The sequence below is a fragment of the Ranitomeya variabilis genome, chromosome 4 (assembly GCF_051348905.1).
Source record: "Ranitomeya variabilis isolate aRanVar5 chromosome 4, aRanVar5.hap1, whole genome shotgun sequence".
In the NCBI taxonomy this organism is placed as follows: domain Eukaryota; kingdom Metazoa; phylum Chordata; class Amphibia; order Anura; family Dendrobatidae; genus Ranitomeya; species Ranitomeya variabilis.
In genome coordinates, this window is record NC_135235.1 from 556,614,075 (window position 1) to 556,628,038 (window position 13,964).

At 43.8% G+C, this 13,964-nt stretch overlaps 1 protein-coding gene across 2 annotated transcripts in view; it reads right to left on the reverse strand.

Moving 5' to 3' along the window:
- The window catches only part of ASIC2 (acid sensing ion channel subunit 2), a 1,067,153-nt gene that overhangs the window by 91,855 nt on the left and 961,334 nt on the right, over positions 1–13,964 (reverse strand). The gene's annotated exons all lie outside the window — the stretch shown is intronic.

A 13,964-nucleotide genomic window follows, 5' to 3' on the forward strand; every position in this document is an offset into this window, starting at 1 on the left:
ATTAGCAGAACTGAATGCATGGGTAGGGTGGTAGACTGAGACCAGGGAGGAGGCGTAAGGTGGTGCTGAACCGTGGAGTGCTTTGTGGGTGAGAGTAATATGTTTATATTGAATTCTGGAGTGGATGGGTAACCAGTGCAATAACTGGCACAAGGTAGAGGCATTGGTGTAGCGATTGGTGAGGAATATGATTCTGCACACATAGGAGTGCATTGATCTGCTTACTTCCCGCACGGGGCTGTGCACACCATGCGGGAAGTAAGCAGATCAAGTGCGGTTGGTACCCAGGGTGGAGGAGAGGAGACTCTCCTCCACGGACTGGGCACCATATAAGTGTTAAAAAAAAAAGAATTAAAATAAAAAATAGCGATATACTCACCTTCTGGCGGCCCGACCTTCTCAGAGGCTTCCGAGGTGTGTGTGAAGGACCTGCGATGACGTCGCGGTCACGTGACCGCTACGTCAATGGAAGGTCCTGAACACACAGCATTAGGAACGGACGCCGCTGAGGTGAGTATAACCTTTTTTTTAATTTTTTTTATTATTTTTAACATTCTATCTTTTACTATAGATGCTGCATAGGCTGCATCTATAGTAAAAAGTTGGTCACACTTGTCAAACACTATGTTTGACAAGTGTGACCAACCTGTCAAACAGTTTTCCAAGCGATGCTACAGATCGCTTGGAAAACGCTAGCACTCTGCAAGCTAATTATGCTTGCAAAATGCTAGTTTTCTGTGGGTATATGCATGCAAATTCTGCATGCGATATACCCGCAGCAGGAGGCGCAGAATTGCCGCGGAAATTTCCGCGGCAATTCTGCTACGTGTGAACTCAGCCTAAAGAGGGTAGAGAAGAGAGTTATCTGAGAGATAGGAAGGGAGTGGATCAAGCGTTCCAGGAGTTTAGAGATGAAGGGAAGATTAGAGTCAGGTCTATAATTAGCGGTACAGTTTTGGTCGAGGGATACTGCCATACTGTAAAAGCCACCAGGAACCGAGCCACATGGTAGACTAGTCTGAAAGGGCTGTAACTGATGGTTTGTTCCTTCCTGCTCCCTTTGACTGACAAGTCTCTTCCTGTGTGCATGTATAAGAAGAGTTCAATTAATCTGTAACAGGCTGGGTGGTTTAACCACTGTGCCGGAGCCCAAGGAGAGCCTGGAGGGGTGTATCTAGGAGCCTCACCCGTAATGCAGCAGCATGTGACACCGAGATCCGAGAAGAGACAAGGGAGGTGGTCCAGGTGCTACTCCAGGACTGACCTTGGGTAAATGACAGCTGACCCCCTAGGAACGCGTTGCTGGGGTGGCTCGAGTGAAAGTCTAATAGATACAAGCAGGTTAAGGCAACAGATATTACGGATGCCGATGGGACCGGCAGATAAGAGGACATGCACTAGCAGGTGCAGGCTGTAATGGTGGATAGGCAGGCTGGTGGGCACAGCTGGAAGACATACTGGCGGACACGGCTAGGGACACTTTAGGACGATGCACGCTGTCTCTTTTAGAAGCCGGAACCGCGCACACGCCCTAAGCACTGTGTCTGGGGATCTGCGAGTAGTGTGCAGACCCCAGGCAGCTGCAAGAGAACAATGGCGGGGTGTGGGCCCGCAGCGCTGAGTAAGTCGGCACTTCTGCTGGGCGAGGAAAGTGAAAAGCAACGGCGGAGGAGACAAGGCAGGAGAAGGAGCAGGTGGAGCAGGGCTGTGGCGGTGAGAGCATAAGGGGATGCAGAGACACCGGCATTACATAATCATTCACAGCAGGCAGGGAGAACTGGGGACCTGCGTTCCAACTAGTTCGCAGCAGTTCCGAATCAAACATACATGGCTCAAATCATCCAGCCAGTGTCTGATACATGCTAAAAATGAGACAAAATGTAAACTTCCAGGGTAGACAGTCTGTTGTCTAGGTGTGGTGCACAGAGTATGCACTGGCCTAGCTTCCTGGTCAGATAGCTCAAATTAGTCCAAAAACTATTGTTCTCAAGCACCAACAGAGAAGTAGTTAAAACTTAGCCTTTATTCATATAGAATAAAAAGACTGGCAGAAAATGCACATGTTAAAATAATCCATAATGTTTATGCATTTCTGGAAAAAAAAAACTGTTAATCATCTATGTTCCAAAACGCGTTAATATTGTGGCTTTTTATCATTTGTGCACATTCTGCTAATTTTCTAATTCTATATGATTAAAGGCTAAGTTTCATCTACCTCTTTGTTGCTGCTGGAGAACATTCCTTTTTGGATTGATTTAAGGTATCTGATACATGCTGCCTAGGGTTCGAGCAGCTTTGTATCCATTGTCAGGTACCCTGTAATAATTCATTTCTAGGTGTTGGGTTCCTTTAACTGAATTGTTCTCTTTACAGTGTCTCTAACTTTTGCATTGAATATTAATGATCTTTTTCTCCTTTAATAAAATGCATGAATTTGGCTTTGTTTTGGGGAATCTCTTCACAGCACAAATGTTAAACCGGAGAAGCTGATGGATTGTTGGTCTTGTCTGTGCCAGTTTTCCTGTTATAGGGTTGCAATTAATTTCTTCATAATAGAACCATTTATTGCATAATTCATTAGCACGAGAGTGTTCACCATGAAAAAAAATTGAAATGAAGGAGTCCAGGGCCCAGTCCAGCTTGTGATTAACCGTCTGGTGGAGTTTGCCGTCCAGTAACACCCCGCCTGGTGCTCGTTGGAGTGTGAGCCTTATAACAGATGCTGAACAAATGACTTTGGCTATTTACAGTGAGAAGAGACAAGGTCTTTCTCCATCACTTCAAAGATGCAGAAGTCTCACATGTTTATGAACTTGCTTTATATCTGGCCCCGGTGAGACACGAATGCCTAGAAATAGTATAATGAGACTGCATCGATGTCTGCCTACATAACCGATTATATAATCCTCTCATAGCCCGCCATCTTCTTAAAAGTTTGGGAATAAGCTTGTAATAAGAGCAGAGCGAACTCCTGAAATTCGATTCAGGCACATTTGCTTGGATTTGATCGGCAGATTTGATTCGGTCCTAATAAATACAGTATAGTCCTAATTGAAACTGCCCCGAATCCCATGAAAGAGAAAAAGGGTTAAAGAAATTAAGAAAAAAAACACATGTACTTGCCTATCATTCTTACGCCGCCTTACATGAGGACAGGTGAGTATAAAGTTTGGGGTTTTTTAACCCATTTTCTGTATGCAAAATAATTTAGCAAAATGGCAGCCGGCTATTTTGTCCATATCGAATCCCCAAAAATTCTTAACAAATTTGATTAATTACAGATCGAATCGTTCATCGCTACTCGTAAGACACTAGTATATTGGTCACAAGCAGGAACATGGAGGTCTTAGCATTGCTAGAATAGGTATCCTGGTAAAACCAAATTACTTGTAGTTAAAAGTAGATTAAGATTCAAATCACTTAATAATTTTACTAATTTAATATGCAATGTGGCTCAATACACATTATATTAAAAAGTAGTTTGAAAATCTGCAAAGTTGACTATTGCTAGTCATTTCCTAGGGTTCTTCATATCGACCTTGTGTCAGATCTTTGTGAAGGCTTCTTATATGGTCTCTATGCTTTCAGATAACTTGATCTCTTTTCACAGATAATGTGATAAATAAAGAATTTGCAAATAACTTTACAAATTTTGTTGTCTTACCCCCAAAAAATTGCTGCAAGGCACCAGGAACTAGGTGCCTCCTTTCTGTCTAAGGCTATTTTCACACTAGCGTTATCAGGCGTACGTCGCAATGCATCGTTTTGGAGAAAAAATGCAGCTCCCCAGAGACCTGGTCGTTGCACTACTGTCGCTCCGCCACTAAGGGGAGTGATGGTACGTCTGATGGCACTAAAGGAGTTCACCTGACCAGGTATCACAGTCACCCATTACACTTCACACTCCGGCCACCAGGGGGAGCAAAGGGTTCTATGTATTAGGCCACTCCTCACACTCTGGTAAAACTGGGGGTTGGATAGGAAGTTAGGGAGAAGCTGATTGGGTTTTGCCCAGGTAACATCTAGTGAGAGAAGAGCGTTGCTTGGGAAGATCCAGGGGGGTCCCTGTCAGAGATGGGATCCTGACAGAGGCCCAGCGAAAGGACAGATCGTTACGGAGCCGCGCCTGCACTTAATTGCGGCGGCATCTTAAGAAAGGACATGAAGCGAAGTATATTGTGGAGAAGTGAGAAACGAGATCACAGCACAAAGGCGATAGAACCAGTAGGAGTCGTGCCCCGAGATCGGCAACATCCTACTGAGGCGCGTAGCCGGTGGCCGGAACGCCGAGGAAGTATTGGGCTCTACGCATTACTTCAAACCAACAGCAGGGCAGTTAATTTTAGGTTGGCTGCCTCACCTTAATCACCTAATGAAGACAACGGAGGCAATTGTGGGAGAGGGGCGTCTCTAGGGTCCCTATAAAATAACTCCAGGCCTACCCCGTCATACGGGTGCGTCCTATCCATATCATCTGGGGGACGGAGAGAAAGAACAGAAACATACACGACAGTTGTGAGGACTATCCCGTGGTGCTCAGCAGGGAAGTACTACAACACCCAGGCGCTAGTAGGTAGGCACTGATTTCCACCTGCAAAGGGAACTCTGGATGTGCCTTCGGACCGGCCGGTCTCAGCCAGCCCAGTTAACAGTGCTCTGGATTGCGGATGCTGAAGCCTTCAGTAAAGAGGTAAAGAGACTGCAACCCTGTGTCCTCGTTATTTACTGCGACCTACACCGTCATCTACATCTTTAATTGGGCGCCCCTTAGCAGGGCCACGGACCGGGTCAGGCCACCGTGACATCCCCAGAACCGAGAGAGAGACCCAGTACCGAGTACCCCGCTGCCCTGCATTTGGGGGCCGCTCCAAAAACACATCCTGAAAAGTTGCCCGCAGGATGCATTTTTTTCTCCACACACTTGCATTAGCGACGCATTGTGACGGATTGCCACACGTCACATCCGTTGTGCGACAGATGCGTTGTGTTTTGGCACAAAAAAAGTTACATGTAACGTTTTTTTGTGCGTCGCTCCGCCATTTTTGACTGCGCATGCGCGGCCGAAACTCTGCCCTCTCCTCCCCGGACATTACAATGGGGCAGCGGATGTGTTGAAAAACTGAATCCGCTGCTCCCGTTGTGCATTTATTTCACAGCATGCGTCGGTACGTCGGGCCGACGCTAGTGTGAAAGTAGCCTAACTTGCTGTTTACTGCCTGTGTAATCCATCTGTTGGAGCAGATACACAGAGATGGATTACAGAAAGTGGAAGTGGGTCTTTGTCTCCCTGCTCTCCTGTCTGTCAAACAGCATATAAACAGTACGGCAGGAAAGTGAAGGAAAAGACATTCGAGCACCTATGATGCTGGCAAAATACTGATGAAAAAAAATTACGGTAACCAAACCAAACCAAATTAAAGATTACAGTGAGTTACAAAGCACAAAAAGTAGTTTTAACTCCTCTACTGCTGACAAGAATAGTTTTAAACGGAACCTGTCAGTAGGATCAACCCTCCTCACCCATCTATATGGGCATGCTCATCACAGAAAGTTGAATAAAATGATACCTTGATATCTGTGATCCAATGTCTTGTTCTACAGAAATCCATACTTTTGTTATATGTAAATAAGCTTTTCAGGACTATGGGCCGGACTCTGAATTGCAAGAGAATCTACCCCCAGAGCTTATTGTAAATGAAAGGGGACGTTACCGGTGTGAGACATGTAATGACTGCTAGTCTGCTCTCCTGATTTCACTGCAGAGCTGTGTGTGACCAAAACATGACCAAGGTAGAGTAGATGTAAGGGGGAAGACCGGACCGTGGGTACCTGTTCTGAACTGGGTCCGGAACTGTCAAGGCTGCCTCCCATGTTGTCCGGGGGGAAGGCAAAAAGGCCCAGACAGGTGCCCTTGACCTGGAAGCCGGGGCATGGTTAAAAGTGAAAGCGCATGCAGCGTCAGCAAGTTTCCCGCCCGCAGTGACATAGGCAAGGTGTGTGTGCAGCGTGCTCCGTGGTGGGTGAAGCGGGGCCATAACGACACACGGCTGACCTGTCGCCGGGACACTGCTTTAGCCCATCGCAGTAACAGGGAGAGAGATGAGAGCCCTGTACAGCTGAGCGCTGCACATAAGTCTGAGGGTCAGGGAAGGGTACAGGACTGTAAGTCGCTGCTCTCATTGCCGGACATTGCCACGCCGCTCGACCGGGACCCTTACAGTACTGCGGCCTTGTTGGCATTGGCAGCATCCAATTATAGACTAGGGGCTCAGCGGAAGGTACCTGTGGCCGACCGCTGCCACCAGAAGACGGACTACCGTTGCCTGCAGGACCTCATTGGACAAGCACTGTGCCGGCCGTTGTTGGTGCTGCTGACTCCCAAGCATCATCTGGAGCCTGAGGAACATCTGACCCGATAAGTGTTTGAAAGAGCAGCCGTTACATCGTTCATTAACTCTGCATTTCTGTAACAATTTAACTGTTTATTTCCTCATTTAACTGCTTGCCTCTCTGCGTGGAGTACTCCATTGTTAAATTAAATTGTTAACCCTTGTTCTGCATCTCGTACGTCACTGCATCCCGCAACCTGCTCACATAGACATAATTGTGAACAAATACACTTCTTTAGCTTTCATCATACACAGCCAATCTAGGAGAGGCTGTACAGAATAGCTGACAGAACTGTGAGGAGAGCTGCTAGAAGTGTTTGTCATGAGACAAATCTCAGTGAGGAGAGCAGACTGTCTGTCATTACATGTCTCACATGGGTGCTCTCCTGAATGATCTCACTGCATAGCTGTGTCTATGAGGTGTTTGTAATTAGACAAAGCTTAGCTCTGCTGTACTGTTTGGGTCAGTTTACATGGACCAGTCATTGCCAGTCATTTCAATGCCTTTTTTCAGTTGCAGACCAAATTAAAGATTCACTCTGAGCATTCAGAGAGCATTGGCTGCCATTGTTCCTAGCAGCACAAATCCTGTTTACATAGAATGATGCACCACCAAGATCGATAGTCTTTTGCGCTGCACAAAAAATTATTTCACTTGATAAATGAGCATTTTGCTAGTGTATGGGGTAATTGGTAGCCTGTTTATTCAGCAAGAAAATCATGAAACAAGCATTTTTAACAATGCTTGTTCATGATTATCTGGCAGTGGAAATGCAGATTTAGTTGTACTCACACACCGCTTTGTGATGAGGTCAGGAGCGCAGAAAGCAGCCATTACATGTCTCACACTAGTAATTCTACCTTTCATTTACAATAATCTCTGGAGGCAGATTCTCAGAGAGATCTATGTCTGGCCCATAGATCTTAACAGCTCATTTACATATTAGTAAAAATGTGGATTTCTCCGGAATCAGACATCAGATCTCAGATATCAAGGTAGCATTTTATTCAGCTTCCTATGATTTCCATGCCCATATAGACGGCTTAGGGGGGTTCATACTACTACTAACAGATGTCCTTTATTAATTTAAGGTATGAAAAAAACCCCTGAAATTTACGTATTTCTTTTTAATGCTTTCGCTAAGTTACAACGAACAGGAATTGTACTATTTGAGTGTTGAAAATATCTGTCAAAACATTGTCGAACATTCACAGAATTAGTCATTAGTCAAATAAATAATGTAAATTTTAAGGACTATAAAAAGGAATATAAATAGCATGAACCAACGCACGAGCCGTACATATGCAGCATGTTGTCTGTGTGATTTTACAAGATGTAAATATTCATCTTTATCATCATCTGTTGAAAGGATTTCATATTTTTGCAATATTAACTATAATAGTTCTTCAAACACGCAGCTCAATGCCACCAGCGTTGTGCCTACCAGGGAACTCAAGGATTCTTCCTGAACTTATGTAGAACAAGGTTACAAAAATATGAGGCACATGATATTGAATAGTTCACAATTCTGCTGGTGCCGGTATTGAGAACAGTCAACAAGTTTAACCCCTTCATGACCGTGGGATTTTTCGTTTTTCCGTGTTCGTTTTTCACTCCCCTCCTTCCCAGAGCCATAACTTTTTTATTTTTCCGTCAGTTTGGCCATGTGAGGGCTTATTTTTTGCGGGACAAGTTGTACTTTTGAATGACATCATTGTCGTGTACTAGAAAATGGGAAAAAAATTCCAAGTGCGGTGAAATTGCAAAAAAAGTGCAATAATACACTTGTTTTTTGCTTGGCTTTTTTGCTAGGTTCACTAAATGCTAAAACTGACCAGCCATTATGATTCTCCAGGTCATTACGAGTTCATAGACACCTAACATGACTAGGTTATTTTTTACCTAAGTGGTGAAAAAAAATTCCAAACTTTGCTAAAAAGAAAAAAAAAAAATTGCACCATTTTCCGATACTCGTAGCATCTCCATTTTTCATGATCTGGGGTCGGTTGAGGGCTTATTTTTTGCATGCCGAGCTGGCGTTTTTAATGATACCACTTTTGTGCACATACGTTCTTTTGATCGCCCGTTATTGCATTTTAATGCAATGTCGCGGTGACCAAAAAAACGTAATGGTTACAATAGAGAAGCATCACCGACCTCCGATCATGTGACGGGGGTCGGCGATGACGTCATTTCCGGCCGCCCGGCCGGATGCGGTAGTTAAATGCCGCTGTCTGCGTTTGACAGCGGCATTTAACTAGTTAATAGCGGCGGGTGAATCGCGATTTCACCCGCCGCTATTGCGGGCACATGTCAGCTGTTCAAAACAGCTGACATGTCCCGGCTTTGATGCGGGCTCACCGCGGAGCCCTGCATCAAAGCAGGGGAGCTGACATCGGACGTACTATCCCGTCCGATGTCAGTAAGGGGTTAATAACTGAGGTCCTACTTTTGTTGAACTGAACTCTATGAAATTTGCCTCTACATCATATAGAGGTTCTATAATCCAGCAGAATTATGAATGCAGCTGTGAATGTCAATTAATTCTGAAGGTATGTTGACACAGGGTTTACAAAGGGGTATTCCCATTATTGTGGCATGGTAGCAAGATATTCCATGAATGTTATATAGGTGCAGGTTTCGGAGAGATTCACATCGATCTCAAGAACTGGACCGTGTTGTGTGCTGCTGTCAGCGGAGAGGTGTCTCTCTCTATTAGTTTCTGTGGGAACTGTAAGAATTGTCGAGCAAGCGCGATGCGTGAAAAGATCCAGTTCTCAAGAAAGATCGAGATAGATGCATTTATTGCATGTTTTTGGCATATCCTGTAGCTATACTATAATCTGCCAGAAGGACCAAATCATTTAAAGCTTGCAACTATTCTTCACTGATTTGGCAAAGAATACACACTAGAAATGTGAAGCTAACCCTTTGGATCTGTGCCACTTATTTGCAGTTTTAATGGCCCAGGTTCATGGTGGATTAGCCCTATTCAATGTGACTACATGCTGTGGTTCCTAGGCTGAATCCACGTAGAAACTTCTTCATGTAATTTTCAAATCCACTGCAGAAATCCAAGGCCATATGAACTTCTTATTGTCAACAAAGTGGATGCCCATGGTTGGATTTTGACACCAAAAATTACAGTGGAAAGACCTCTGTGATTATACACTAATATAGTCTGTAACTAGACATGTTGAAAAACATTTTCTAGTTTTCTATTCTTTGGCTAACAGTTGCTCACTGGTGACCATAATACATAAAGGATTTGTCCGGGACCATTTTATTTTTTTCTCATGGGGCTAAGAACTGACAGGCAGGTAGATACCTGTTCCCTGACTGACCTGAGGGTAAGGGGAGCACCAGAGAGCTGTGACTGTGTAAGCTAGATCACAAATTGGTGACGGTGGGGGGATATCAGTATTCCCTGGCTCCTCTTGTGTATGTTTTCCTTTATCGAGGGAAAAACAAATGTTTTTTCATTTATTTTTCACCAAGTTGATAATAATTTTGTAGGAAAAGATTAAGTATAACTGGTACTTTATTTATTTAAATTCTCAATCGTCTTATACTTAGGAGTCAAGTAGGTGGTCTGAGAATATACAGATAGCTGTCAATCACTAAGAAGGTCCACCTACTCGACTACATGACATTTACTATTGAACGTACAATGTGACAGGGTCCTTTAATGCTGCATTCATTGCAAGAACATAAAACGTATCCTAATAAAAAGTGTCCTTGTCAAGAAGATGAAATATCTGTTTTTCGGCTGCAAAAACTATAATACTGCTAAATTAGGAAAAATTAGGAAAAGCCTGTAAAATGCAAGACTGAAGAAAGCAAATTAGTGACCCAAATAAAGGCAGAAAAATGTCTTTGTTACACTCTACATACTGTTGGTGCGGTGCAGTCATAGTGACCGGTTCAGTCTGATCACTGCACTCCACTGCAATCTTTTCTATTGACTGGGAGTATCACCGGTGCACACGCAATAACCTTCATTTAGCTTACCCCCGCAGCCTTAGAAAACTATTCGCACATCCAGCATTAAGTATTAAGTGTAAATTCTGATAATGAAGATCCAATTGTTGTGTCTAACGTAGAAAGCCAAACCTGTCGTTCTACAGCAATAACACGGAAACCATTACAAGTACCGAGTGGATGATTAATGGGGAAACATTGACAGTTTTCTATTACAGAAGACAATCCAATATTTGCTGATGTGCCGTGTAGGTCCAAGGTGAATGGACACCGACACTGTATCTTGAAGCTTTTAGCTGGAGTACAGCTATCAGATGGAACCCTTGGACATGGAAGATTTAGAGAATATTACATTAGACTGCACTACAGAAGGGTTACCAGCATGACATGTATTACCACTATGTACTCAAGATCTGAGACTCCACCATGACCCTTAATGCTTGAAATAAAGTCAAATAGAATGTAAAGAGTATAGAAAGCCATAAAGAAGACGAGGAAGCTTAGCGCCACAGGCAAGAGTAATGTGTAGCAGCAAAACTGTTGTAGTTGGCCCTGGATTCAATCAGCAAATTATAGATCTCTATTTTCAGCAATCAGAATCAGGTAAAGGACGGATGTAGGAGAAGTGGAGATAATGCAGCTTCCTTACCAGATGCGAGAGAGATCGCTCTTGCTAAATTATTAATTTTTCTTTTCTTAAATGTTTTCTTTCTCACTCTGCTTTGTATGGAGTGTTTTCACGATCATTACCATTGCAAACAATGGAGTTGCCTAGTGCGCTACAGCATTATAATAAAAAGCTGGAGCGCTCAACAGCACAGCGGAGGCGAAACAAACAAAACCAAAAGAGGGAACGTGAATTACACAGAAGATGGATTCATAGACCTCAGCACACAGAGATGAAATATTTCCACGTTGACATATTACTTAGCAAACCTCTGACAAACACTTCAGTTCTGAGCATAATAAATGGACATGTGGAGATCATAGATGTAGGAAACATGATTGAAGCCACCATAGAGCGATCCCGTGTAATGGCCACTTGACAGCCACGAACGCGCTGGAGCCCACCTCTGGACAGCATGTCTTCAGTCTCTTCCAGGATATGCCAGATGTAAAGCACCATTTCACCCTTCAGGCTTCATTAGAATGAACCCTTTCATAACTAGGCAATTTTCCATTATTTTTTCAGTTTTGCTTTGTTCCTCAACCTTCTTCCAAGAGTCATAACTTTTATTTTCCATCAACATGAGGGCTTGTTTTTTTTGGGGGGACTAGTTGTAGTTTTGAATAGTCCCATTAATTGTATCACATTCTACATTCCTAAATTCCAAGTGGGGTGAAGCAGTGAAAAAACCCCTCCAAAAACAGAGTACTATTTTTCGGTCAGGTTCCCTTTAGAAAATCAGACTGAACTGAATGGGCTCTACCTAACTTACACCTCTCGTTGGCAATCAGATATTGGAGCCATCTTAACAGATACAGAATGGACCCATATCTTGTCCTCCAAAGCGAGCAGTATACTTAACAGTCAGATGTTAGAAAAGAGCTATAAAGTTATGATGTGATGGTACCTGTCCAGAGTCAAAATTGCTAAAGCTGTTCCCAATCATTCACTCCAGTGCTTTAGAGGTTGCCAATCCACTGGTGACATGTACCCCATATGGTGGATTTGCTCTAAAGCATGCAGGCTGTGGATAAGGTTATACTTTATCATTTTATCATTCACAGATCATAATCTAAGGAAAGATCCCTGGGAAGACATGCTTAACAAACGTATCCACAATATTCCCAAGCACACCCACACCCTTATCTCCTTCATATTCCTAGCAGCCAAACAACCTATTGCTTCAGCCTGGAAAAAATGGGATTAGATTTCTCGGAAGTCGAACGATAAGTATCTTGGTATATGATCAATGAGAAACTGTCAGCTATACTTACAGAAAAGTGCATACATTCAAAAAAATGTGGTTACCCTGGTCAGAATATACCTACCACACACCCTTTGCCACACCACCGCTATGTCTGAAGACTTCCACCACTCCTGACACCCCTCAATAAACTTTTACTCAAAAGATAGATCCGATCTCCCCCTCGGTCTTTTCTACCATTTCTCCTCCCCCCCTGTTGTGAATTTACCTTTTGGCTCCCTCTAGTGGCTACTAGTGATTTTTCTCTGGGTATGTCTATCATCCCTTGTATGCTCACCTGGGTCGTTAGGTCAGGGGTGTTGCTATATAAGCTCCCTGGACCTTCAGTTCAATGCCTGGCAACGTTGATATCAGAGCTAATCTGTAGTGCTCTTGTCTACTGATCCTGGTTCCTGCGTTATTAAGCTAAGTCCGCTTTCTTGCTTTTTGCTATTTGTTTTTGTTTGCATTTTTGTCCAGCTTGTTCATTATCTGTATCCTTTCCTTGCTGGAAGCTCTAGGGAGGCTGGAGTTCTCCCCCCGGGCCGTTAGACGGTTCGGGGGTTCTTGAATCTCCAGTGTGGAATTTTGTTAGGGTTTTTGTTGACCATATAAGTTATCTTACTACATTCTGCTATTAGTAAGCGGGCCTCTCTTTGCTAAACCTAGTTCATCTCTGTGTTTGTCATTTCCTCTTTCCTCACCGTTATTATTTGTGGGGGGCTTGTATCCTACTTTTGGGGTCTATTCTCTGGAGGCAAGAGAGGTCTTTGTTTTCCTCTTCTAGGGGTAGTTAGTCCTCCGGCTGGCGCGAGACATCTAGCGACCAACGTAGGCATGTTCCCCGGCTACTTCTAGTGTTGGCGTTAGGAGTAGATATATGGTCAACCCAGTTACCACTGCCCTATGAGCTGGATTTTTGTACTTCGCAGACTTGCTGATATCTCTGAGACCCTCGCCATTGGGGTCATAACAGTTTGCCAGGCCAATATTAAATGTTTAATGCATTGCAGAAGCGGGATTATAAGAAAGAAAGTTCTGAGTTTTTTTTTTTTCTCTCTCTCATTTTTTTTTCTTTTTCCCTTTAACTCTGAGTGGCTTGTGATTGCTGCAGACATGAATGTCCAGACCTTGATTACAAGTGTGGACCAGCTTGCTGCTCGTGTGCAGGGTATACAAGATTATGTTATCAGAAATCCTATGTCAGAACCTAAGATACCGATTCCTGAACCATTTTCCGGAGACCGATTTAAATTTAGAAATTTCAGGAATAATTGTAAATTGTTTTTGTCCTTGAGACCCTGTTCATCTGGAGACTCCGCTCAGCAAGTAAAAATTGTTATTTCTTTTTTACGGGGCGACCCTCAGGATTGGGCCTTCTCGCTGGCGCCAGGAGATCCGGCATTGGCTGACATTGATGCGTTTTTTCTGGCGCTCGGTTTGCTTTATGAGGAACCCAATCTTGAGATTCAGGCAGAAAAAGCCTTGCTGGCGATGTCTCAGGGCCAGGACGAGGCCGAAGTGTATTGCCAAAAATTTCGGAAATGGTCCGTGCTGACCCAGTGGAACGAGTGTGCATTGGCTGCAAATTTTAGAAATGGCCTTTCTGAAGCCATTAAGAATGTGATGGTGGGTTTTCCCATTCCCACAGGTCTGAATGATTCTATGGCCCTGGCTATTCAA